The following is a 15,624-nucleotide window of genomic DNA, read 5'->3' as shown; positions in this document are numbered from 1 at the left end:
GTTTCACAATAGATTAAATAGGACTATGGATTAAAGCATTTAACGTCAATGGCCATTCTAAGCTGAATGTGCCTGCTCTCGTCAGACCGCAGAAGTTACACAGCTTAAGGCCTCGCTAGTACCAGTGTGGGAGACTGTCTGGGAATCCATGGTGCGGTTGACTTTTTATTATGTCGTTTAGATTTTGTTTCACAATAGATTAAATAGGACTATGGATTAAAGCATTTAACGTCAATGGCCATTCTAAGCTGAATGTGCCTGCTCTCGTCAGAACTCAGAAGTTACACAGCTTAAGGCCTCGCTAGTACCAGTGTGGGAAACTGTCTGGGAATCCGTGGTGCGGTTGAATCTTTATTATGTCGTTTAGATTTTGTTTCACAATCGATTAAAAAGGACTATGTATTAAAGCATTTAATGTCAATGGCCATTCTAAGCTGAATGTCCCTGCTCTCGTCAGATTGCAGAAGTTACACAGCTTAAGGCCTCGCTAGTACCAGTGTGGGAGACTGTCTGGGAATCCGTGGTGCGGTTGACTTTTTATTATGTTGTTTAGATTTTGTTTCACAATAGATTAAATAGGACTATGGATTAAGGCTTTTAATGTCAATGGCCATTCTAAGCTGAATGTGCCTGCTCTCGTCAGATCGCAGAAGTTACACAGCTTAAGGCCTCGCTAGTACCAGTGTGGGAGACTGTCTGGGAATCCGTGGTGCGGTTGACTTTTTATTATGTCGTTTAGATGTTGTTTCACAATCGATAAAAAGGAATATGGATTAAAGCATTTAATGTCAATGGCCATTCTAAGCTGAATGTGCCTGCTCTCGTTAGATCGCAGAAGTTACACAGCTTAACACCTCGCTAGTACCAGTGTGGGAGACTGTCTGGGAATCCGTGGTGCGGTTGACTTTTTATTATGTCGTTTAGATTTTGTTTCACAATAGATTAAATAGGACTATGGATTAAAGCATTTAACGTCAATGGCCATTCTAAGCTGAATGTGCCTGCTCTCGTCAGAACGCAGAAGTTACACAGCTTAAGGCCTCGCTAGTACCAGTGTGGGAGACTGTCTGGGAATCTGTGGTGCGGTTGACTTTTTATTATGTTGTTTAGATTTTGTTTCACAATAGATTAAATAGGACTATGGATTAAGGCTTTTAATGTCAATGGCCATTCTAAGCTGAATGTACCTGCTCTCGTCAGATCGCAGACGTTACACAGCTTAAGGCCTCGCTAGTACCAGTGTGGGAGACTGTCTGGGAATCCGTGGTGCGGTTGACTTTTTATTATGTCGTTTAGATTTTGTTTCACAATCGATTAAAAAGGACTATGGATTAAAGCATTTAATGTCAATGGCAATTCTAAGCTGAATGTGCCTGCTCTCGTTAGATCGCAGAAGTTACACAGCTTAAGCCCTCGCTAGTACCAGTATGGGAGAGTGTCTGGGAATCCGTGGTGCGGTTGACTTTTTATTATGTCGTTTAGATTTTGTTTCACAATCGATTAAAAAGGACTATGTATTAAAGCATTTAATGTCAATGGCTATTCTAAGCTCAATGTCCCTGCTCTCGTCAGATCGCAGAAGTTACACAGCTTAAGGCCTCGCTAGTACCAGTGTGATAGACTGTCTGGGAATCCGTGGTGCGGTTGACTTTTTATTATGTTGTTTAGATTTTGTTTCACAATAAATTAAATAGGACTATGGATTAAGGCTTTTAATGTCAATGGCCATTCTAAGCTGAATGTGCCTGCTTTCGTCAGATCGCAGAAGTTACACAGCTTAAGGCCTCGCTAGTACCAGTGTGGGAGACTGTCTGGGAATCCGTGGTGCGGTTGACTTTTTATTATGTCGTTTAGATTTTTTTCACAATCGATTAAAAAGGACTATGGATTAAAGCATTTAATGTCAATGGCCATTCTAAGCTGAATGTGCCTGCTCTCGTTAGATCGCAGAAGTTACACAGCTTAACGCCTCGCTAGTACCAGTGTCGGAGACTGTCTGGGAATCCGTGGTGCGGTTGACTTTTTATTATGTCGTTTAGATTTTGTTTCACAATAGATTAAATAGGACTATGGATTAAAGCATTTAACGTTAATGGCCATTCTAAGCTGAATGTGCCTGCTCTCGTCAGATCGCAGAAGTTACACAGCTTAAGGCCTCGCTAGTACCAGTGTGGGAGACTGTCTGGGAATCCGTGGTGCGGTTGAATTTTTATTATGTCGTTTAGATTTTGTTTCACAATCGATTAAAAAGGACTATGGATTAAAGCATTTAATGTCAATGGCCATTCTAAGCTGAATGTCCCTGCTCTCGTCAGATCGCAGAAGTTACACAGCTTAAGGCCTCGCTAGTACCAGTGTGGGAGACTGTCTGGGAATCTGTGGTGCGGTTGACTTTTTATTATGTTGTTTAGATTTTGTTTCACAATCGATTAAAAAGGACTATGGATTAAAGCATTTAATGTCAATGGCCATTCTAAGCTGAATGTGCCTGCTCTCGTCGGATCGCAGAAGTTACACAGCTTAAGGCCTCGCTAGTACCAGTGTGGGAGACTGTCTGGGAATCCGTGGTGTGGTTGACTTTTTATTATGTCGTTTAGATTTTGTTTCACAATCGATTAAAAAGGACTATGGATTAAAGCATTTAATGTCTATGGCCATTCTAAGCTGAATGTGCCTGCTCTCGTCAGATCGCAGAAGTTACACAGCTTAAGGCCTCGCTAGTACCAGTGTGGGAGACTGTCTGGGAATCCGTGGTGCGGCTGACTTTTTATTATGTCGTTTAGATTTTGTTTCACAATAGATTAAATAGGACTATGGATTAAAGCATTTAACGTCAATGGCCATTCTAAGCTGAATGTGCCTGCTCTCGTCAGAACGCAGAAGTTACACAGCTTAAGGCCTCGCTAGTACCAGTGTGGGAGACTGTCTGGGAATCCGTGGTGCGGTTGAATTTTTATTATGTCGTTTAGATTTTGTTTCACAATAGATTAAATAGGACTATGGATTAAGGCTTTTAATGTCAATGGCCATTCTAAGCTGAATGTACCTGCTCTCGTCAGATCGCAGAAGTTACACAGTTTAAGGCCTGGCTAGTACCAGTGTGGGAGACTGTCTGGGAATCCGTGGTGCGGTTGACTTTTTATTATGTCGTTTAGATTTTGTTTCACAATCGATTAAAAAGGACTATGGATTAAAGCATTTAATGTCAATGGCCATTCTAAGCTGAATGTGCCTGCTCTCGTCAGACCGCAGAAGTTACACAGCTTAAGGCCTCGCTAGTACCAGTGTGGGAGACTGTCTGGGAATCCATGGTGCGGTTGACTTTTTATTATGTCGTTTAGATTTTGTTTCACAATCGATTAAAAAGGACTATGTATTAAAGCATTTAATGTCAGTGGCTATTCTAAGCTCAATGTCCCTGCTCTCGTCAGATCGCAGAAGTTACACAGCTTAAGGCCTCGCTAGTACCAGTGTGGGAGACTGTCTGGGAATCCGTGGTGCGGTTGACTTTTTATTATGTTGTTTAGATTTTGTTTCACAATAAATTAAATAGGACTATGGATTAAGGCTTTTAATGTCAATGGCCATTCTAAGCTGAATGTGCCTGCTCTCGTCAGATCGCAGAAGTTACACAGCTTAAGGCCTCGCTAGTACCAGTGTGGGAGACTGTCTGGGAATCCGTGGTGCGGTTGACTTTTTATTATGTCGTTTAGATTTTTTTCACAATCGATTAAAAAGGACTATGGATTAAAGCATTTAATGTCAATGGCCATTCTAAGCTGAATGTGCCTGCTCTCGTTAGATCGCAGAAGTTACACAGCTTAACGCCTCGCTAGTACCAGTGTCGGAGACTGTCTGGGAATCCGTGGTGCGGTTGACTTTTTATTATGTCGTTTAGATTTTGTTTCACAATAGATTAAATAGGACTATGGATTAAAGCATTTAACGTTAATGGCCATTCTAAGCTGAATGTGCCTGCTCTCGTCAGATCGCAGAAGTTACACAGCTTAAGGCCTCGCTAGTACCAGTGTGGGAGACTGTCTGGGAATCCGTGGTGCGGTTGAATTTTTATTATGTCGTTTAGATTTTGTTTCACAATCGATTAAAAAGGACTATGGATTAAAGCATTTAATGTCAATGGCCATTCTAAGCTGAATGTCCCTGCTCTCGTCAGATCGCAGAAGTTACACAGCTTAAGGCCTCGCTAGTACCAGTGTGGGAGACTGTCTGGGAATCTGTGGTGCGGTTGACTTTTTATTATGTTGTTTAGATTTTGTTTCACAATCGATTAAAAAGGACTATGGATTAAAGCATTTAATGTCAATGGCCATTCTAAGCTGAATGTGCCTGCTCTCGTCGGATCGCAGAAGTTACACAGCTTAAGGCCTCGCTAGTACCAGTGTGGGAGACTGTCTGGGAATCCGTGGTGTGGTTGACTTTTTATTATGTCGTTTAGATTTTGTTTCACAATCGATTAAAAAGGACTATGGATTAAAGCATTTAATGTCTATGGCCATTCTAAGCTGAATGTGCCTGCTCTCGTCAGATCGCAGAAGTTACACAGCTTAAGGCCTCGCTAGTACCAGTGTGGGAGACTGTCTGGGAATCCGTGGTGCGGCTGACTTTTTATTATGTCGTTTAGATTTTGTTTCATAATAGATTAAATAGGACTATGGATTAAAGCATTTAACGTCAATGGCCATTCTAAGCTGAATGTGCCTGCTCTCGTCAGAACGCAGAAGTTACACAGCTTAAGGCCTCGCTAGTACCAGTGTGGGAGACTGTCTGGGAATCCGTGGTGCGGTTGAATTTTTATTATGTCGTTTAGATTTTGTTTCACAATAGATTAAATAGGACTATGGATTAAGGCTTTTAATGTCAATGGCCATTCTAAGCTGAATGTACCTGCTCTCGTCAGATCGCAGAAGTTACACAGTTTAAGGCCTGGCTAGTACCAGTGTGGGAGACTGTCTGGGAATCCGTGGTGCGGTTGACTTTTTATTATGTCGTTTAGATTTTGTTTCACAATCGATTAAAAAGGACTATGGATTAAAGCATTTAATGTCAATGGCCATTCTAAGCTGAATGTGCCTGCTCTCGTCAGACCGCAGAAGTTACACAGCTTAAGGCCTCGCTAGTACCAGTGTGGGAGACTGTCTGGGAATCCATGGTGCGGTTGCCTTTTTATTATGTCGTTTAGATTTTGTTTCACAATCAATTAAAAAGGACTATGGATTAAAGCATTTAATGTCAATGGCCATTCTAAGCTGAATGTGCCTGCTCTCGTCAGATCGCAGAAGTTACACAGCTTAAGGCTTTGCTAGTACCAGTGTGGGAGACTGTCTGGGAATCCGTGGTGCGGTTGACTTTTTATTATGTCGTTTAGATTTTGTTTCACAATAGATTAAATAGGACTATGGATTAAAGCATTTAACGTCAATGGCCATTCTAAGCTGAATGTGCCTGCTCTCGTCAGAACGCAGAAGTTACACAGCTTAAGGCCTCGCTAGTACCAGTGTGGGAAACTGTCTGGGAATCCGTGGTGCGGTTGACTTTTTATTATGTCGTTTAGATTTTGTTTCACAATCGATTAAAAAGGACTATGTATTAAAGCATTTAACGTCAATGGCCATTCTAAGCTGAATGTCCCTGCTCTCGTCAGATCGCAGAAGTTACACAGCTTAAGGCCTCGCTAGTACCAGTGTGGGAGACTGTCTGGGAATCCGTGGTGCGGTTGACTTTTTATTATGTTGTTTAGATTTTGTTTCACAATAGATTAAATAGGACTATGGATTAAGGCTTTTTAATGTCAATGGCCATTCTAAGCTGAATGTGCCTGCTCTCGTCAGATCGCAGAAGTTACACAGCTTAAGGCCTCGCTAGTACCAGCGTGGGAGACTGTCTGGGAATCCGTGGTGCGGTTGACTTTTGATTATGTCGTTTAGATGTTGTTTCACAATCGATTAAAAAGGACTATGGATTAAAGCATTTAATGTCAATGGCCATTCTAAGCTGAATGTGCCTGCTCTCGTTAGATCGCAGAAGTTACACAGCTTAACGCCTCGCTAGTACCAGTGTGGGAGACTGTCTGGGAATCCGTGGTGCGGTTGACTTTTTATTATGTCGTTTAGATTTTGTTTCACAATAGATTAAATAGGACTATGGATTAAAGCATTTAACGTCAATGGCCATTCTAAGCTGAATGTGCCTGCTCTCGTCAGATCGCAGAAGTTACACAGCTTAAGGCCTCGCTAGTACCAGTGTGGGAGACTGTCTGGGAATCCGTGGTGCGGTTGACTTTTTATTATGTCGTTTAGATTTTGTTTCACAATCGATTAAAAAGGACTATGGATTAAAGCATTTAACGTCAATGGCCATTCTAAGCTGAATGTGCCTGCTCTCGTCAGATCGCAGAAGTTACACAGCTTAAGGCCTCGCTAGTACCAGTGTGGGAGACTGTCTGGGAATCCGTGGTGCGGTTGACTTTTTATTATGTCGTTTAGATTTTTTTCACAATCGATTAAAAAGGACTATGGATTAAAGCATTTAATGTCAATGGCCATTCTAAGCTGAATGTGCCTGCTCTCGTTAGATCGCAGAAGTTACACAGCTTAACGCCTCGCTAGTACCAGTGTGGGAGACTGTCTGGGAATCCGTGGTGCGGTTGACTTTTTATTATGTCGTTTAGATTTTGTTTCACAATAGATTAAATAGGACTATGGATTAAAGCATTTAACGTTAATGGCCATTCTAAGCTGAATGTGCCTGCTCTCGTCAGATCGCAGAAGTTACACAGCTTAAGGCCTCGCTAGTACCAGTGTGGGAGACTGTCTGGGAATCCGTGGTGCGGTTGAATTTTTATTATGTCGTTTAGATTTTGTTTCACAATCGATTAAAAAGGACTATGGATTAAAGCATTTAATGTCAATGGCCATTCTAAGCTGAATGTCCCTGCTCTCGTCGGATCGCAGAAGTTACACAGCTTAAGGCCTCGCTAGTACCAGTGTGGGAGACTGTCTGGCAATCCGTGGTGTGGTTGACTTTTTATTATGTCGTTTAGATTTTGTTTCACAATCGATTAAAAAGGACTATGGATTAAAGCATTTAATGTCTATGGCCATTCTAAGCTGAATGTGCCTGCTCTCGTCAGATCGCAGAAGTTACACAGTTTAAGGCCTCGCTAGTACCAGTGTGGGAGACTGTCTGGGAATCCGTGGTGCGGCTGACTTTTTATTATGTCGTTTAGATTTTGTTTCACAATAGATTAAATAGGACTATGGATTAAGGCTTTTAATGTCAATGGCCATTCTAAGCTGAATGTACCTGCTCTCGTCAGATCGCAGAAGTTACACAGTTTAAGGCCTGGCTAGTACCAGTGTGGGAGACTGTCTGGGAATCCGTGGTGCGGATGACTTTTTATTATGTCGTTTAGATTTTGTTTCACAATCGATTAAAAAGGACTATGGATTAAAGCATTTAATGTCAATGGCCATTCTAAGCTGAATGTGCCTGCTCTCGTCAGACCGCAGAAGTTACACAGCTTAAGGCCTCGCTAGTACCAGTGTGGGAGACTGTCTGGGAATCCATGGTGCAGTTGACTTTTTATTATGTCGTTTAGATTTTGTTTCACAATCAATTAAAAAGGACTATGGATTAAAGCATTTAATGTCAATGGCCATTCTAAGCTGAATGTGCCTGCTCTCGTCAGATCGCAGAAGTTACACAGCTTAAGGCTTTGCTAGTACCAGTGTGGGAGACTGTCTGGGAATCCGTGGTGCGGTTGACTTTTTATTATGTCGTTTAGATTTTGTTTCACAATAGATTAAATAGGACTATGGATTAAAGCATTTAACGTCAATGGCCATTCTAAGCTGAATGTGCCTGCTCTCGTCAGAACGCAGAAGTTACACAGCTTAAGGCCTCGCTAGTACCAGTGTGGGAAACTGTCTGGGAATCCGTGGTGCGGTTGAATTTTTATTATGTCGTTTAGATTTTGTTTCACAATCGATTAAAAAGGACTATGTATTAAAGCATTTAATGTCAATGGCCATTCTAAGCTGAATGTCCCTGCTCTCGTCAGATCGCAGAAGTTACACAGCTTAAGGCCTCGCTAGTACCAGTGTGGGAGACTGTCTGGGAATCCGTGGTGCGGTTGACTTATTATTATGTTGTTTAGATTTTGTTTCACAATAGATTAAATAGGACTATGGATTAAGGCTTTTAATGTCAATGGCCATTCTAAGCTGAATGTGCCTGCTCTCGTCAGATCGCAGAAGTTACACAGCTTAAGGCCTCGCTAGTACCAGCGTGGGAGACTGTCTGGGAATCCGTGGTGCGGTTGACTTTTGATTATGTCGTTTAGATGTTGTTTCACAATCGATTAAAAAGGACTATGGATTAAAGCATTTAATGTCAATGGCCATTCTAAGCTGAATGTGCCTGCTCTCGTTAGATCGCAGAAGTTACACAGCTTAACGCCTCGCTAGTACCAGTGTGGGAGACTGTCTGGGAATCCGTGGTGCGGTTGACTTTTTATTATGTCGTTTAGATTTTGTTTCACAATAGATTAAATAGGACTGTGGATTAAAGCATTTAACGTCAATGGCCATTCTAAGCTGATTGTGCCTGCTCTCGTCAGATCGCAGAAGTTACACAGCTTAAGGCCTCGCTAATACCACTGTGGGAGACTGTCTGGGAATCCGTGGTGCGGTTGAATTTTTATTATGTCGTTTAGATTTTGTTTCACAATCGATTAAAAAGGACTATGGATTAAAGCATTTGATGTCAATGGCCATTCTAAGCTGAATGTGCCTGCTCTCGTCAGATCACAGAAGTTACACAGCTTAAGGCCTCGCTAGTACCAGTGTGGGAGACTGTCTGGGAATCCGTGGTGCATTTGACTTTTTATTATGTCGTTTAGATTTTGTTTCACAATAGATTAAATAGGATTATGGATTAAAGCATTTAACGTCAATGGCCATTCTAAGCTGAATGTCCCTGCTCTCGTCAGATCGCAGAAGTTACACAGCTTAAGGTCTCGCTAGTACCAGTGTGGGAGACTGTCTGGGAATCCGTGGTGCGGTTGACTTTTTATTATGTCGTTTAGATTTTGTTTCACAATAGATTAAATAGGACTATGGATTAAAGCATTTAACGTCAATGGCCATTCTAAGCTGAATGTGCCTGCTCTCATCAGATCGCAGAAGTTACACAGCTTAAGGCCTCGCTAGTACCTGTGTGGGAGACTGTCTGGGATTCCGTGGTGCGGTTGAATTTTTATTATGTCGTTTAGATTTTGTTTCACAATCGATTAAAAAGGACTATGGATTAAAGCATTTAATGTCAATGGCCATTCTAAGCTGAATGTGCCTGCTCTCGTCGGATCGCAGAAGTTACACAGCTTAAGGCCTCGCTAGTACCAGTGTGGGAGACTGTCTGGGAATCCGTGGTGTGGTTGACTTTTTATTATGTTGTTTAGATTTTGTTTCACAATCGATTAAAAAGGACTATGGATTAAAGCATTTAATGTCAATGGCCATTCTAAGCTGAATGTGCCTGCTCTCGTCAGACTGCAGAAGTTACACAGTTTAAGGCCTCGCTAGTACCAGTGTGGGAGACTGTCTGGGAATCCGTGGTGCGGTTGACTTTTTATTATGTCGTTTAGATTTTGTTTCACAATCAATTAAAAAGGACTATGGATTATAGCATTTAATGTCAATGGCCATTCTAAGCTGAATGTGCCTGCTCTCGACAGATCGCAGAAGTTACACAGCTTAAGGCTTTGCTAGTACCAGTGTGGGAGACTGTCTGGGAATCCGTGGTGCGGTTGACTTTTTATTATGTTGTTTAGATTTTGTTTCACAATAGATTAAATAGGACTATGGATTAAGGCTTTTAATGTCAATGGTCATTCTAAGCTGAATGTGCCTGCTCTCGTCAAATCGCAGAAGTTACACAGCTTAAGGCCTCGCTAGTACCAGTGTGGGAGACTGTCTGGGAATCCGTGGTGCGGTTGACTTTTTATTATGTTGTTTAGATGTTGTTTCACAATAGATTAAATAGGACTATGGATTAAAGCATTTATTGTCAATGGCCATTCTAAGCTGAATGTGCCTGCTCTCGTCAGACTGCAGAAGTTACACAGCTTAAGGCCTCGCTAGTACCAGTGTGGGAGACTGTCTGGGAATCCGTGGTGCGGTTGACTTTTTATTATGTCGTTTAGATTTTGTTTCACAATCAATTAAAAAGGACTATGGATTAAAGCATTTAATGTCAATGGCCATTCTAAGCTGAATGTGCCTGCTCTCGACAGATCGCAGAAGTTACACAGCTTAAGGCTTTGATAGTACCAGTGTGGGAGACTGTCTGGGAATCCGTGGTGCGGTTGACTTTTTATTATGTCGTTTAGATTTTGTTTCACAATAGATTAAATAGGACTATGGATTAAAGCATTTAACGTCAATGGCCATTCTAAGCTGAATGTGCATGCTCTCGTCAGAACGCAGAAGTTACAAAGCTTAAGGCCTCGCTAGTACCAGTGTGGGAAACTGTCTGGGAATCCGTGGTGCGGTTGAATTTTTATTATGTCGTTTAGATTTTGTTTCACAATCGATTAAAAAGGACTATGTATTAAAGCATTTAATGTCAATGGCCATTCTAAGCTGAATGTCCCTGCTCTCGTCAGATCGCAGAAGTTACACAGCTTAAGGCCTCGCTAGTACCAGTGTGGGAGACTGTCTGGGAATCCGTGGTGCTGTTGACTTTTTATTATGTTGTTTAGATTTTGTTTCACAATAGATTAAATAGGACTATGGATTAAGGCTTTTAATGTCAATGGCCATTCTAAGCTGAATGTGCCTGCTCTCGTCAAATCGCAGAAGTTACACAGCTTAAGGCCTCGCTAGTACCAGTGTGGGAGACTGTCTGGGAATCCGTGGTGCGGTTGACTTTTTATTATGTCGTTTAGATGTTGTTTCACAATCGATTAAAAAGGACTATGGATTAAAGCATTTAATGTCAATGGCCATTCTAAGCTGAATGTGCCTGCTCTCGTTAGATCGCAGAAGTTACACAGCTTAACGCCTCGCTAGTACTAGTGTGGGAGACTGTCTGGGAATCCGTGGTGCGGTTGACTTTTTATTATGTCGTTTAGATTTTGTTTCACAATAGATTAAATAGGACTATGGATTAAAGCATTTAACGTCAATGGCCATTCTAAGCTGAATGTGCCTGCCCTCGTCAGAACGCAGAAGTTACACAGCTTAAGGCCTCTCTAGTACCAGTGTGGGAGACTGTCTGGGAATCCGTGGTGCGGTTGTCTTTTTATTATGTCGTTTAGATTTTGTTTCACAATCGATTAAAAAGGACTATGGATTAAAGCATTTAACGTCAATGGCCATTCTAAGCTGAATGTGCCTGCTCTCGTCAGATCGCAGAAGTTACACAGCTTAAGGGCTCGCTAGTACCAGTGTGGGAGACTGTCTGGGAATCCGTGGTGCGGTTGAATTTTTATTATGTCGTTTAGATTTTGTTTCACAATCGATTAAAAAGGACTATGGATTAAAGCATTTAATGTCAATGGCCATTCTAAGCTGAATGTACCTGCTCTCGTCAGATCGCAGAAGTTACACAGCTTAAGGCCTCGCTAGTACCAGTGTGGGAGACTGTCTGGGAATCCGTGGTGCGGTTGCCTTTTTATTATGTCGTTTAGATTTTGTTTCACAATCGATTAAAAAGGACTATGGATTAAAGCATTTAATGTCAATGGCCATTCTAAGCTGAATGTGCCTGCTCTCGTCAGATCGCAGAAGTTACACAGCTTAAGGCCTCGCTAGTACCAGTGTGGGAGACTGTCTGGGAATCCGTGGTGCGGTTGACTTTTTATTATGTCGTTTAGATTTTGTTTCACAATCGATTAAAAAGGACTATGGATTAAAGCATTTAATGTCAATGGCCATTCTAAGCTGAATGTGCCTGCTCTCGTCAGATCGCAGAAGTTACACAGCTTAAGGCCTCGCTAGTACCAGTGTGGGAGACTGTCTGGGAATCCGTGGTGCGGTTGACTTTTTATTATGTCGTTTAGATTTTGTTTCACAATCGATTAAAAAGGACTATGGATTAAAGCATTTAATGTCAATGGCCATTCTAAGCTGAATGTGCCTGCTCTCGTCAGATCGCAGAAGTTACACAGCTTAAGGCCTCGCTAGTACCAGTGTGGGAGAGTGTCTGGGAATCCGTGGTGCGGTTGACTTTTTATTATGTCGTTTAGATTTTGTTTCACAATCGATTAAAAAGGACTATGGATTAAAGCATTTAATGTCAATGGCCATTCTAAGCTGAATGTGCCTGCTCTCGTCAGATCGCAGAAGTTACACAGCTTAAGGCCTCTCTAGTACCAGTGTGGGAGACTGTCTGGGAATCAGTGGTGCGGTTGACTTTTTATTATGTCGTTTAGATTTTGTTTCACAATCGATTAAAAAGGACTATGGATTAATGCATTTAATGTCAATGGCCATTCTAAGCTGAGTGTGCCTGCTCTCGTTAGATTGCAGAAGTTACACAGCTTAAGGCCTCGCTAGTACCAGTGTGGGAGACTGTCTGGGAATCCGTGGTGCGGTTGACTTTTTATTATGTTGTTTAGATTTTGTTTCACAATAGATTAAATAGGACTATGGATTAAGGCTTTTAATGTCAATGGCCATTCTAAGCTGAATGTACCTGCTCTCGTCAGATCGCAGAAGTTACACAGCTTAAGGCCTCGCTAGTACCAGTGTGGGAGACTGTCTGGGAATCCTTGGTGCGGTAGACTTTTTATTATGTCGTTTAGATTTTGTTTCACAATCGATTAAAAAGGACTATGGATTAAAGCATTTAATGTCAATGGCCATTCTAAGCTGAATGTGCCTGCTCTCGTTAGATCGCAGAAGTTACACAGCTTAACGCCTCGCTAGTACCAGTGTGGGAGACTGTCTGGGAATCCGTGGTGCGGTTGACTTTTTATTATGTCGTTTAGATTTTGTTTCACAATAGATTAAATAGGACTATGGATTAAAGCATTTAACGTCAATGGCCATTCTAAGCTGAATGTGCCTCCTCTCGTCAGATCGCAGAAGTTACACAGCTTAAGGCCTCGCTAGTACCAGTGTGGGAGACTGTCTGGGAATCTGTGGTGCGGTTGAATTTTTATTATGTCGTTTAGATTTTGTTTCACAATCGATTAAAAAGGACTATGGATTAAAGCATTTAATGTCAATGGCCATTCTAAGCTGAATGTGCCTGCTCTCGTCAGATCGCAGAAGTTACACAGCTTAAGGCTTTGCTAGTACCAGTGTGGGAGACTGTCTGGGAATCCGTGGTGCGGTTGACTTTTTATTATGTCGTTTAGATTTTGTTTTACAATAGATTAAATAGGACTATGGATTAAAGAATTTAACGTCAATGGCCATTCTAAGCTGAATGTGCCTGCTCTCGTCAGAACGCAGAAGTTACACAGCTTAAGGCTTCGCTAGTACCAGTGTGGGAGACTGTCTGGGAATCCGTGTTGCGGTTGACTTTTTATTATGTCGTTTACATTTTGTTTCACAATCGATTAAATAGGACTATGGATTAAAGCATTTAACGTCAATGGCCATTCTAAGCTGAATGTGCCTGCTCTCGTCAGATCGCAGAAGTTACACAGCTTAAGGCCTCGCTAGTACCAGTGTGGGAGACTGTCTGGGAATCCGTGGTGCGGTTGACTTTTTATTATGTTGTTTAGATTTTGTTTCACAATAGATTAAATAGGACTATGGATTAAGGCTTTTAATGTCAATGGCCATTCTAAGCTGAATGTGCCTGCTCTCGTCAGATCGCAGAAGTTACACAGCTTAAGGCCTCGCTAGTACCAGTGTGGGAGACTGTCTGGGAATCCGTGGTGCGGTTGACTTTTTATTATGTCGTTTAGATGTTGTTTCACAATCGATTAAAAAGGACTATGGATTAAAGCATTTAATGTCAATGGCCATTCTAAGCTGAATGTGCCTGCTCTCGTTAGATCGCAGAAGTTACACAGCTTAAGGCCTCGCTAGTACCAGTGTGGGAGACTGTCTGGGAATCCGTGGTGCGGTTGACTTTTTATTATGTCGTTTAGATTTTGTTTCACAATCGATTAAAAAGGACTATGTATTAAAGCATTTAATGTCAATGGCCATTCTAAGCTGAATGTCCCTGCTCTCGTCAGATCGCAGAAGTTACACAGCTTAAGGCCTCGCTAGTACCAGTGTGGGAGACTGTCTGGGAATGCGTGGTGCGGTTGACTTTTTATTATGTCGTTTAGATTTTGTTTCACAATCGATTAAAAAGGACTATGGATTAAAGCATTTAATGTCAATGGCAATTCTAAGCTGAATGTGCCTGCCCTCGTTAGATCGCAGAAGTTACACAGCTTAAGGCTTTGCTAGTACCAGTGTGGGAGACTGTCTGGGAATCCGTGGTGCGGTTGACTTTTTATTATGTCGTTTAGATTTTGTTTCACAATAGATTAAATAGGACTATGGATTAAAGAATTTAACGTCAATGGCCATTCTAAGCTGAATGTGCCTGCTCTCGTCAGAACGCAGAAGTTACACAGCTTAAGGCCTCGCTAGTACCAGTGTGGGAGACTGTCTGGGAATCCGTGGTGCGGTTGACTTTTTATTATGTCGTTTAGATTTTGTTTCACAATCGATTAAAAAGGACTATGGATTAAAGCATTTAATGTCAATGGCCATTCTAAGCTGAATGTGCCTGCTCTCGTCAGATCGCAGAAGTTACACAGCTTAAGGCTTTGCTAGTACCAGTGTGGGAGACTGTCTGGGAATCCGTGGTGTGGTTGACTTTTTATTATGTCGTTTAGATTTTGTTTCACAATAGATTAAATAGGACTATGGATTAAAGAATTTAACGTCAATGGCCATTCTAAGCTGAATGTGCCTGCTCTCGTCAGAACGCAGAAGTTACACAGCTTAAGGCCTCGCTAGTACCAGTGTGGGAGACTGTCTGGGAATCCGTGGTGCGGTTGACTTTTTATTATGTCATTTAGATTTTGTTTCACAATCGATTAAAAAGGACTATGGATTAAAGCATTTAATGTCAATGGCCATTCTAAGCTGAATGTGCCTGCTCTCGTTAGATCGCAGAAGTTACACAGCTTAACGCCTCGCTAGTACCAGTGTGGGAGACTGTCTGGGAATCCGTGGTGCGGTTGACTTTTTATTATGTTGTTTACATTTTGTTTCACAATAGATTAAATAGGACTATGGATTAAAGCATTTAACGTCAATGGCCATTCTAAGCTGAATGTGCCTGCTCTCGTCAGATCGCAGAAGTTACACAGCTTAAGGCCTCGCTAGTACCAGTGTGGGAGACTGTCTGGGAATCCGTGGTGCGGTTGAATTTTTATTATGTCGTTTAGATTTTGTTTCACAATCGATTAAAAAGGACTATGGATTAAAGCATTTGATGTCAATGGCCATTCTAAGCTGAGTGTCCCTGCTCTCGTCAGATCGCAGAAGTTACACAGCATAAGGCCTCGCTAGTACCAGTGTGGGAGACTGTCTGGGAATCCGTGGTGCGGTTGACTTTTTATTATGTCGTTTAGATTTTGTT

At 41.8% G+C, this 15,624-nt stretch overlaps 79 pseudogenes; all 79 read left to right on the top strand.

The window, feature by feature from the left end:
• The first annotated feature begins 44 nt into the window (after positions 1-44).
• On the top strand, positions 45-163 carry LOC142678458 (5S ribosomal RNA; annotated as a pseudogene).
• A 67-nt stretch (positions 164-230) lies between these two features.
• LOC142678876 (5S ribosomal RNA) lies at positions 231-349 on the top strand (annotated as a pseudogene).
• Positions 350-416: 67 nt separating this feature from the next.
• Positions 417-535, top strand: LOC142678309 (5S ribosomal RNA; annotated as a pseudogene).
• A 67-nt stretch (positions 536-602) lies between these two features.
• On the top strand, positions 603-721 carry LOC142679230 (5S ribosomal RNA; annotated as a pseudogene).
• Positions 722-787: 66 nt separating this feature from the next.
• On the top strand, positions 788-906 carry LOC142679071 (5S ribosomal RNA; annotated as a pseudogene).
• A 67-nt stretch (positions 907-973) lies between these two features.
• On the top strand, positions 974-1,092 carry LOC142679791 (5S ribosomal RNA; annotated as a pseudogene).
• Positions 1,093-1,159: 67 nt separating this feature from the next.
• Positions 1,160-1,278, top strand: LOC142679846 (5S ribosomal RNA; annotated as a pseudogene).
• Positions 1,279-1,717: 439 nt separating this feature from the next.
• LOC142677813 (5S ribosomal RNA) lies at positions 1,718-1,836 on the top strand (annotated as a pseudogene).
• A 66-nt stretch (positions 1,837-1,902) lies between these two features.
• Positions 1,903-2,021, top strand: LOC142679288 (5S ribosomal RNA; annotated as a pseudogene).
• A 67-nt stretch (positions 2,022-2,088) lies between these two features.
• On the top strand, positions 2,089-2,207 carry LOC142678408 (5S ribosomal RNA; annotated as a pseudogene).
• A 67-nt stretch (positions 2,208-2,274) lies between these two features.
• LOC142677821 (5S ribosomal RNA) lies at positions 2,275-2,393 on the top strand (annotated as a pseudogene).
• Positions 2,394-2,460: 67 nt separating this feature from the next.
• LOC142678152 (5S ribosomal RNA) lies at positions 2,461-2,579 on the top strand (annotated as a pseudogene).
• Positions 2,580-2,646: 67 nt separating this feature from the next.
• On the top strand, positions 2,647-2,765 carry LOC142678541 (5S ribosomal RNA; annotated as a pseudogene).
• A 67-nt stretch (positions 2,766-2,832) lies between these two features.
• Positions 2,833-2,951, top strand: LOC142677735 (5S ribosomal RNA; annotated as a pseudogene).
• Positions 2,952-3,018: 67 nt separating this feature from the next.
• Positions 3,019-3,137, top strand: LOC142677746 (5S ribosomal RNA; annotated as a pseudogene).
• Positions 3,138-3,204: 67 nt separating this feature from the next.
• Positions 3,205-3,323, top strand: LOC142678457 (5S ribosomal RNA; annotated as a pseudogene).
• Positions 3,324-3,390: 67 nt separating this feature from the next.
• LOC142678981 (5S ribosomal RNA) lies at positions 3,391-3,509 on the top strand (annotated as a pseudogene).
• Positions 3,510-3,576: 67 nt separating this feature from the next.
• LOC142678195 (5S ribosomal RNA) lies at positions 3,577-3,695 on the top strand (annotated as a pseudogene).
• A 66-nt stretch (positions 3,696-3,761) lies between these two features.
• LOC142679289 (5S ribosomal RNA) lies at positions 3,762-3,880 on the top strand (annotated as a pseudogene).
• A 67-nt stretch (positions 3,881-3,947) lies between these two features.
• LOC142678407 (5S ribosomal RNA) lies at positions 3,948-4,066 on the top strand (annotated as a pseudogene).
• Positions 4,067-4,133: 67 nt separating this feature from the next.
• On the top strand, positions 4,134-4,252 carry LOC142677819 (5S ribosomal RNA; annotated as a pseudogene).
• A 67-nt stretch (positions 4,253-4,319) lies between these two features.
• LOC142678151 (5S ribosomal RNA) lies at positions 4,320-4,438 on the top strand (annotated as a pseudogene).
• Positions 4,439-4,505: 67 nt separating this feature from the next.
• Positions 4,506-4,624, top strand: LOC142678539 (5S ribosomal RNA; annotated as a pseudogene).
• A 67-nt stretch (positions 4,625-4,691) lies between these two features.
• LOC142677725 (5S ribosomal RNA) lies at positions 4,692-4,810 on the top strand (annotated as a pseudogene).
• Positions 4,811-4,877: 67 nt separating this feature from the next.
• On the top strand, positions 4,878-4,996 carry LOC142677745 (5S ribosomal RNA; annotated as a pseudogene).
• A 67-nt stretch (positions 4,997-5,063) lies between these two features.
• On the top strand, positions 5,064-5,182 carry LOC142678881 (5S ribosomal RNA; annotated as a pseudogene).
• A 67-nt stretch (positions 5,183-5,249) lies between these two features.
• LOC142678203 (5S ribosomal RNA) lies at positions 5,250-5,368 on the top strand (annotated as a pseudogene).
• Positions 5,369-5,435: 67 nt separating this feature from the next.
• On the top strand, positions 5,436-5,554 carry LOC142679805 (5S ribosomal RNA; annotated as a pseudogene).
• Positions 5,555-5,621: 67 nt separating this feature from the next.
• On the top strand, positions 5,622-5,740 carry LOC142679914 (5S ribosomal RNA; annotated as a pseudogene).
• A 68-nt stretch (positions 5,741-5,808) lies between these two features.
• Positions 5,809-5,927, top strand: LOC142679765 (5S ribosomal RNA; annotated as a pseudogene).
• A 67-nt stretch (positions 5,928-5,994) lies between these two features.
• LOC142678785 (5S ribosomal RNA) lies at positions 5,995-6,113 on the top strand (annotated as a pseudogene).
• A 67-nt stretch (positions 6,114-6,180) lies between these two features.
• On the top strand, positions 6,181-6,299 carry LOC142679217 (5S ribosomal RNA; annotated as a pseudogene).
• A 67-nt stretch (positions 6,300-6,366) lies between these two features.
• On the top strand, positions 6,367-6,485 carry LOC142679205 (5S ribosomal RNA; annotated as a pseudogene).
• Positions 6,486-6,551: 66 nt separating this feature from the next.
• On the top strand, positions 6,552-6,670 carry LOC142678784 (5S ribosomal RNA; annotated as a pseudogene).
• A 67-nt stretch (positions 6,671-6,737) lies between these two features.
• On the top strand, positions 6,738-6,856 carry LOC142678406 (5S ribosomal RNA; annotated as a pseudogene).
• A 253-nt stretch (positions 6,857-7,109) lies between these two features.
• On the top strand, positions 7,110-7,228 carry LOC142678861 (5S ribosomal RNA; annotated as a pseudogene).
• A 67-nt stretch (positions 7,229-7,295) lies between these two features.
• Positions 7,296-7,414, top strand: LOC142678716 (5S ribosomal RNA; annotated as a pseudogene).
• Positions 7,415-7,481: 67 nt separating this feature from the next.
• Positions 7,482-7,600, top strand: LOC142678472 (5S ribosomal RNA; annotated as a pseudogene).
• A 67-nt stretch (positions 7,601-7,667) lies between these two features.
• LOC142678202 (5S ribosomal RNA) lies at positions 7,668-7,786 on the top strand (annotated as a pseudogene).
• Positions 7,787-7,853: 67 nt separating this feature from the next.
• On the top strand, positions 7,854-7,972 carry LOC142678211 (5S ribosomal RNA; annotated as a pseudogene).
• Positions 7,973-8,039: 67 nt separating this feature from the next.
• On the top strand, positions 8,040-8,158 carry LOC142679913 (5S ribosomal RNA; annotated as a pseudogene).
• A 67-nt stretch (positions 8,159-8,225) lies between these two features.
• On the top strand, positions 8,226-8,344 carry LOC142679764 (5S ribosomal RNA; annotated as a pseudogene).
• Positions 8,345-8,411: 67 nt separating this feature from the next.
• Positions 8,412-8,530, top strand: LOC142678783 (5S ribosomal RNA; annotated as a pseudogene).
• A 67-nt stretch (positions 8,531-8,597) lies between these two features.
• Positions 8,598-8,716, top strand: LOC142679150 (5S ribosomal RNA; annotated as a pseudogene).
• A 67-nt stretch (positions 8,717-8,783) lies between these two features.
• Positions 8,784-8,902, top strand: LOC142678741 (5S ribosomal RNA; annotated as a pseudogene).
• Positions 8,903-8,969: 67 nt separating this feature from the next.
• On the top strand, positions 8,970-9,088 carry LOC142678273 (5S ribosomal RNA; annotated as a pseudogene).
• Positions 9,089-9,155: 67 nt separating this feature from the next.
• Positions 9,156-9,274, top strand: LOC142678946 (5S ribosomal RNA; annotated as a pseudogene).
• A 67-nt stretch (positions 9,275-9,341) lies between these two features.
• Positions 9,342-9,460, top strand: LOC142678155 (5S ribosomal RNA; annotated as a pseudogene).
• A 67-nt stretch (positions 9,461-9,527) lies between these two features.
• Positions 9,528-9,646, top strand: LOC142678690 (5S ribosomal RNA; annotated as a pseudogene).
• A 67-nt stretch (positions 9,647-9,713) lies between these two features.
• LOC142678869 (5S ribosomal RNA) lies at positions 9,714-9,832 on the top strand (annotated as a pseudogene).
• A 67-nt stretch (positions 9,833-9,899) lies between these two features.
• Positions 9,900-10,018, top strand: LOC142678578 (5S ribosomal RNA; annotated as a pseudogene).
• Positions 10,019-10,085: 67 nt separating this feature from the next.
• On the top strand, positions 10,086-10,204 carry LOC142678314 (5S ribosomal RNA; annotated as a pseudogene).
• Positions 10,205-10,271: 67 nt separating this feature from the next.
• Positions 10,272-10,390, top strand: LOC142678837 (5S ribosomal RNA; annotated as a pseudogene).
• A 253-nt stretch (positions 10,391-10,643) lies between these two features.
• On the top strand, positions 10,644-10,762 carry LOC142678251 (5S ribosomal RNA; annotated as a pseudogene).
• Positions 10,763-10,829: 67 nt separating this feature from the next.
• On the top strand, positions 10,830-10,948 carry LOC142678387 (5S ribosomal RNA; annotated as a pseudogene).
• Positions 10,949-11,015: 67 nt separating this feature from the next.
• Positions 11,016-11,134, top strand: LOC142678674 (5S ribosomal RNA; annotated as a pseudogene).
• Positions 11,135-11,201: 67 nt separating this feature from the next.
• On the top strand, positions 11,202-11,320 carry LOC142678767 (5S ribosomal RNA; annotated as a pseudogene).
• A 67-nt stretch (positions 11,321-11,387) lies between these two features.
• LOC142679203 (5S ribosomal RNA) lies at positions 11,388-11,506 on the top strand (annotated as a pseudogene).
• Positions 11,507-11,573: 67 nt separating this feature from the next.
• LOC142679813 (5S ribosomal RNA) lies at positions 11,574-11,692 on the top strand (annotated as a pseudogene).
• Positions 11,693-11,759: 67 nt separating this feature from the next.
• On the top strand, positions 11,760-11,878 carry LOC142679193 (5S ribosomal RNA; annotated as a pseudogene).
• A 67-nt stretch (positions 11,879-11,945) lies between these two features.
• Positions 11,946-12,064, top strand: LOC142679181 (5S ribosomal RNA; annotated as a pseudogene).
• Positions 12,065-12,131: 67 nt separating this feature from the next.
• LOC142678515 (5S ribosomal RNA) lies at positions 12,132-12,250 on the top strand (annotated as a pseudogene).
• Positions 12,251-12,317: 67 nt separating this feature from the next.
• LOC142679783 (5S ribosomal RNA) lies at positions 12,318-12,436 on the top strand (annotated as a pseudogene).
• Positions 12,437-12,503: 67 nt separating this feature from the next.
• Positions 12,504-12,622, top strand: LOC142678715 (5S ribosomal RNA; annotated as a pseudogene).
• A 67-nt stretch (positions 12,623-12,689) lies between these two features.
• Positions 12,690-12,808, top strand: LOC142678159 (5S ribosomal RNA; annotated as a pseudogene).
• Positions 12,809-12,875: 67 nt separating this feature from the next.
• Positions 12,876-12,994, top strand: LOC142678782 (5S ribosomal RNA; annotated as a pseudogene).
• Positions 12,995-13,247: 253 nt separating this feature from the next.
• On the top strand, positions 13,248-13,366 carry LOC142678201 (5S ribosomal RNA; annotated as a pseudogene).
• A 67-nt stretch (positions 13,367-13,433) lies between these two features.
• On the top strand, positions 13,434-13,552 carry LOC142678646 (5S ribosomal RNA; annotated as a pseudogene).
• A 67-nt stretch (positions 13,553-13,619) lies between these two features.
• Positions 13,620-13,738, top strand: LOC142679169 (5S ribosomal RNA; annotated as a pseudogene).
• Positions 13,739-13,805: 67 nt separating this feature from the next.
• LOC142679157 (5S ribosomal RNA) lies at positions 13,806-13,924 on the top strand (annotated as a pseudogene).
• A 67-nt stretch (positions 13,925-13,991) lies between these two features.
• Positions 13,992-14,110, top strand: LOC142679835 (5S ribosomal RNA; annotated as a pseudogene).
• A 67-nt stretch (positions 14,111-14,177) lies between these two features.
• LOC142677697 (5S ribosomal RNA) lies at positions 14,178-14,296 on the top strand (annotated as a pseudogene).
• A 67-nt stretch (positions 14,297-14,363) lies between these two features.
• LOC142679337 (5S ribosomal RNA) lies at positions 14,364-14,482 on the top strand (annotated as a pseudogene).
• A 67-nt stretch (positions 14,483-14,549) lies between these two features.
• On the top strand, positions 14,550-14,668 carry LOC142679831 (5S ribosomal RNA; annotated as a pseudogene).
• Positions 14,669-14,735: 67 nt separating this feature from the next.
• LOC142678622 (5S ribosomal RNA) lies at positions 14,736-14,854 on the top strand (annotated as a pseudogene).
• Positions 14,855-14,921: 67 nt separating this feature from the next.
• On the top strand, positions 14,922-15,040 carry LOC142679819 (5S ribosomal RNA; annotated as a pseudogene).
• A 67-nt stretch (positions 15,041-15,107) lies between these two features.
• Positions 15,108-15,226, top strand: LOC142678781 (5S ribosomal RNA; annotated as a pseudogene).
• A 67-nt stretch (positions 15,227-15,293) lies between these two features.
• On the top strand, positions 15,294-15,412 carry LOC142678012 (5S ribosomal RNA; annotated as a pseudogene).
• Positions 15,413-15,479: 67 nt separating this feature from the next.
• On the top strand, positions 15,480-15,598 carry LOC142678849 (5S ribosomal RNA; annotated as a pseudogene).
• Positions 15,599-15,624: the final 26 nt, after the last annotated feature.

This window comes from Rhinoderma darwinii, assembly GCF_050947455.1.
Source record: "Rhinoderma darwinii isolate aRhiDar2 chromosome 2 unlocalized genomic scaffold, aRhiDar2.hap1 SUPER_2_unloc_55, whole genome shotgun sequence".
NCBI classification, from domain to species: Eukaryota; Metazoa; Chordata; class Amphibia; order Anura; family Rhinodermatidae; genus Rhinoderma; species Rhinoderma darwinii.
This window is presented reverse-complemented; position numbering and strand designations above follow the sequence as displayed.